Here is a 6,000-nt window from a genome sequence, read left to right as displayed (position 1 = left end):
GAACATAAATTACCTCATTAACCACTAATAAATTAAAGGTATTTTAGGAAATTGGAGCAATTTATGTTTTTTTTTAATTGAAACTATTTTATTTGTAATTTTTTAACCAACTATAGACAATGCCAAATAAAACGGCATGAAATTAGCAGCTGAAATAAACCATTGGTTTAATCGAGATCCATAGCTTCAACAAGTAATTATTCCTAACTTTTTCTTCGAGCTTTGCTCCTTGAAGAACATTTGCATTTGTCTCGAAAGTTTCAGTACTTTTCGCTTCCAAACAGTTGCACAGAGATATTGTAAACGCGATTAATATCACGATAGAAATCTTTCTAAATGAATGAAAAGGAAATTGTAAGAAATTTAGTTTGCTTAAAATCTTGATATCGGCATTGATTCTTTTCTATGGAACGCTTTAAAATTCAAAGTGTGCTTTTGATACCTGACACAACCTATTTGTCTTCGCGACCCACGTGCTTCTTCGATCGAAGAACTTTTAGTCTTACACAAAATGAAGAAATATCAGAAATACTTTCAAGTAATTTCTTTTCTTAGAAGAAGATTGTTTTCTAATAAAATCAAGAATAAATCACAAAAATAGTTTGAAATATTTTTGGAAAATTTATATTCTGACTTGCGTATTTTATGCAAATTCTTTCTTGGTTAAATCCACAATAGCTTGTTTTGAATCTTACTCAAACTCACCTCTCAAATTCTTCGCGGTGAATTTAATGGACCTTTCACTGGAAGTTTAAAATCAGCTTCCTTGAACTTTCTCAAGCAAAGCTGACATTTTCTGATGTTTAACGTGTTGCCGTAAATTGCGTTTATTCCTTTAATAGCCTTTGTGATTTTCATATCCTTATAAAATGTCTAATAAAAGTATTTTAACAACAACAGTATTCCATCATCATTCAGGCAAATTGCACTAAATGTCTAATACAAATTATTCTAATAATGAATTTAAAACAGCAACTAACTATCAAAGTTTTAGATTTGAAAATGAAACAGCGAATATCTAGCCCTTTGTCTAATATTAAGAAATAATAAAGAAAATTGAAATCTTATTTACAGATACTATACATCTAACAATTAATTCTTGGCCATGTAAATTCTAATTAAAAACTGTGCTCCAAATACGCTTCAAATTTATCACAATTGAACTATAAATACAAAGGGTTAATCGAAAACGGAAGATCACCTGTTACGAAACTTTACAAAAACAACGAACGCAATGATGGCTACATAATAATCCTCCTCTGATGATCGTCTCACAGCAACGAATCGTGGAATGTCTGACAATCAACGAACCCGTGTCGTAGTCGGGTTGGAATTCAGCTGGTCGCGATACAAGGTCCGTCCGAGCTGAGAGGAAACAGTTCTCGGCAGCTCGGTTTGTGGCTTGCGAAAATTCCGAAGGTTCGTCCGTTCGTTCGCCGCAGCGGCGTGTATACGCGCGGACTCTAATTCACGCCCGGTATTTCGCACGGCGTGTATTTTAAGGCTAGCCCCGGCTCTAAAATTCCACCCTTGCCGTGTGCGCCCACCCTCTCCATCTCCTTTCTCTTCTCAACCCTCGTTGACCCTCTTTCTCGCTCTTCCACCTCTCCCATTCGCATCTTTCTGTCTCCATCTCCCTTCGATACCGCACCCTTTTGCGACCGCCTCTCTTCATCGAGCACACGAGTAACCGAGGTAGGTACTGTAAGGTAGATTGTAGGTGTTCGTACTGGTGGTGGTTACGATGGTGGTGGGTATAGTGGCTGTAGATATGATGGTTGTTCAAGGGGCAAGGGAGGACACGAAGGAGGTATGAAAGAGAACGAGACGAATAGAAGGCCAGAGAGGGACGAAGGGACCGACATGACAGAGAGGCATTAGCGAACAGAGGAAAACGGAAAGAGAGAAGGACGCGGATGTGGAGAAACCCGAAAGAGACAGAGAAAGGCAAAGTGTAACTGGGAAAGAGAAGCATACAGGGTGTCCCACGTGATTGGAACGATTTGTGTCTTTTAAATAGAAATGAAGAAAGAAACATCTAAAAAGTGCAATTGCAGTCCTCTCTCCTTTTAAAATTCTTCATTTCATTTCCTTTTCATTTTCTAATTTAAACTTTTCACTTGCAACCTTGCGATATTAAGACAATGTTAATGCTACTTAGGATTTTATTGAATTTTTTTCTTTCAATTATTTAATTATCAAAATTTATGATTAAAATGAAGAGAGAGGAATTGCATCGATTTAATAAAAAGGAAAGTGCAATTGCACTTTCAGATGCACCGATACCCAAAAATGCATAAACTTAATTCTAGAATGTGTTTCATTCTATAATTGCGGTTCATAATTAGACTGTAGTAATTTAATATTAATAAAAATATTATCACCAAATACATTCTATCGTTAAAAAAAGTAGTGACTTTTATGTAAAGTCTAATGATTTGATCAACCCCTATAATTCTCATAATGCTCTTAATTAGTAAGTATCCATGCCATTTTTTCCTATCTCTAACCATTTGAAAGACACATCATATTCCATTTGCGCGGAACACCCTGTACAGCGAGAGAGAGTTGTCGGACTCCGTGTGGTAGTGCAAGGGTTCGTTCGACCCTTAAGGGGTTGTGGCTAGCATCAGCCTCCCCCCCTTTACCTCGCCAGTGCTCAGCCACCGCTATCCCCTTTACCGACCTCCAGCTTCGCTTCCTACTCCTTCCAGTCCTTGTCGACCACCCAGTTAGCCACCCTCGTAGCCACCCCACGACCGGCAAAACTACCCTACCGCCGGCGGCCATTTTACTCTCCCTTCGCCCTGGACTCGCCAAATTGTAATCCGAGGCCCTGGAATTCCGGGCAGAGCAACCGTGGTCCGGCCTCAAAGGAGGCTTCTCCTTCGCCTCTCGACTTACCCTTGGATAATGATTAACGGAGTGCTCCTCTTTCTCGCCCTCTCGCGCCCTTTCGCAAGACAAACAAAGAGCCGCCACGGATCACGAACAACTCGCACCCCTTGCCCGTAACAACGCGAAAGATCGCGGGAATTTTATTCCGTCGGTCGTCCAGTTGTTTGATGTCGCCCAGACACGTGTTTCGCCGAATGAAACCAGCCGCCTTTGAGATTTTTCCTTTTTCCCTCTTTTTTTTTTTTAAATACCACCGTCTAGTCTCGCGTCGAAACAAACCGTCCAGACGCTTGTTGACAAAAAGGAAATATTCATCGACTTTTTAACTATTTGTGATTTTTTTCTTTGACTTTCCAGTTTCTGTATACTGGTCCTTCGCTTTATATGGGGTTGTTTTAAGGGGCCAAAGGTAGGCTTGAGACTTCCACGATTTTATTCGTCGTACTTAACCTTTCAATTGGGGATGACGAGTTAACTCGTCGTTGGACTCGTCATGGATTTTTGAAGACGATCCACTTGAATTTCGACTCGATACAATTTTAACTTTTTAATTGGACATGACGAGATAACTCGTCATAACACATTTGACAGAATAAGCTTTTGGTAAGTTAGCTCCCTAGTTAAAAAGTTAATATCTGATATAAAAATATTCCCAATATTTGCCACTATTGCCACTATTACCACGTCATAAGGGGTTGAAGCGCGCATTGATACCAAGATATCCTATTAATAGAAGGTTGCAAATATTTTCTTAGACAAAATTTATCGTACTCTACAAAAATTTTCTAAAATGCTATTATATTTCTTCCCCCCATCCTAGTGTGTATATTGTAATTCTGATTCAAGGAGAAAATGAAATCTGTAGCCATGTTTCCATGCGAACGAGCCGAGAAACGCGTAGACAATAATTCCATATCTCGGCTTCGGGTTTATCTGATTGGGCGAAACGGTATCGCCCGGGAAATTCGCGATTATCTGTTTATGGCGCGGTTAATGGAGGTCGTGCCTAGCCGGAACGGCTCGAAACCTCGTGTCTGGCCGATATTGGCTAATAATGTAGCACTTACTTACCGTGCCCCGTCTGGCCGTTGAATAAAATTAATACTGGAACGTGCAGGAGGAAGGTCGAGCGACGGGAATGCAGGACAGGAACGTGATGAATCCTTGGGACAGGAACTTTTCCTGTTGCGTTTATTTCGTGGACTTTTCGATCGTTCTCTTGCACTCGTTCAAACTTTCTTCGGTGATGAAACGCGTTGACTGTCGTTAAGGACCATCGGTAAAACAAATTTAAATTTTTTAGAAAAACAGAACCAGAATTGTTCATCTTTTAATAATATGCTTTTTGCATTAATAATTAGTGGGATTTTAACTGTGATTAGTACCAATGGTCCTCACTAATGATACTATCAATTTTAAATATAAAATTTATAATAGAAAATTAATTTCAACTTTACTTTGATGTAAATACACGAGAATGGAATAACAGTCAACGCGTTAAAAATCATTCACTCCCCACAATGTTCATTCAATGAATTGTAACACACACGGCATAATAGTTTATTTTAATAAATCCAAGTGGTCAAATAGCTCTTTGAAAGTCACTCTCGGTCTGGCATCTGTAACAAATAATAAAAAATTAAATTAATTATATTTTAGTCATTAAAAAGTCATCAAAGTCATTAAAAATATTTTAGTCATCCTCATTTTCATCAAAATTCTGAAAGATTCCCTTAAACAAACAATGGAAGGGGTGAACGAAGAAAGAGAGTTCAATCTGGTAATCATCGAACCCTTAAGCAGCCTGTTGTCTCCAAGTACTATTTATCTAACTCGCAGATAGATTTTATCACCTCGAATATAATTTGTTGTACAGCAACATTAGCGGTCGCCACAACATTTGTCATTCTATGCGCGCGCCTCTGTGTTGACAGGGCTGGCCCCGTTTTAAGGGCGAAGTTCAACGTGGAAACCGGACCAGGAACAGGATTAACGAGTAGCTGTGCCTTGTCATTCCTGCATTGACTGACCACAATCGCCCGTGTAGACAAATTCGCGTCAGTGGTGATCAACCCTTTCCTTACATCATAGTTCAATACCATTGGTAGTAAAATATTTAACAATGAATTTTCATTCTATACTACAATGTTTTATTCACTTTTTCTCAAAAATTGAAAAATTATCAAAAGATATTAAAATATTATTTAGAGGAAAAAATTCTGTCCACAATTCGACTGAATTTTTCTAAAACATGAAGAAATCCTAAAATATTTTCTATTGCCAGTAATTAACCCTTGAAGTTAATAATATGAATCTTTAGAGAAAATTTGGTATTGTTTAATTATTTATAGCACATGGAAATGTATAAAATATGTGCTAAAAAATGCGAACTGAACTAACTAATATTTGAATAAATAGCAGTCTACTTATGAAATATTGATTGATCGTTCATTTGAAAGATGTCCTGCATGCTAGTCGAAGCGATCGCTTTGTCCAATTTTCTGGATTTCTCGTGCACGAACTTCAACGGATCTGGAAACGAATGTGATACGAAGTCCTCGAAGAAGAAGAAGAAAGAGATAGGATGGGTAAGGGAGCAAAGAGGACTTTTGCAACGATGGTTTGCTCCTTGTACATCCTCGTATACACACATATCGACATCGGTCATGCATGACAAGACGCCTGACTGGCCACGCCAGTAAAAACGAGGAAAACGCGGAGAATACAAACTCGCCTCGTTCCTTTCGCGCCATTTCAAGACTCTCCTCTCTGTCTGCTCGCTTTCTGTTTCCGCTTTTTCGCGACAGACAGTGTTCGACGTCGAACAATCCGCGTCGATCGCCGCTACGAAAAAAAGTACATACAGTCTGAAGGAGAAGGTACTCGTTAAAGAGAAAAGAAGAAGAAAGGGTGCTTTGTGTCGCATTCGAGTATATAATGTAGCATTTTTATGTATTTATTCACAATTTTATTAATACCACTAAACACCGTGCTGAACATCACGATTCTTATCCACAACCTGTATCCCACCGATTGAACAGTCGGTTGAACGCTTAAAGCGTCTGTAAGTAGGAAAAACGAGCCATCTCTGTAATACATGGT

The sequence above is a fragment of the Osmia lignaria genome, chromosome 2 (assembly GCF_051020975.1).
Source record: "Osmia lignaria lignaria isolate PbOS001 chromosome 2, iyOsmLign1, whole genome shotgun sequence".
NCBI classification, from domain to species: Eukaryota; Metazoa; Arthropoda; class Insecta; order Hymenoptera; family Megachilidae; genus Osmia; species Osmia lignaria.
This window is presented reverse-complemented; position numbering follows the sequence as displayed.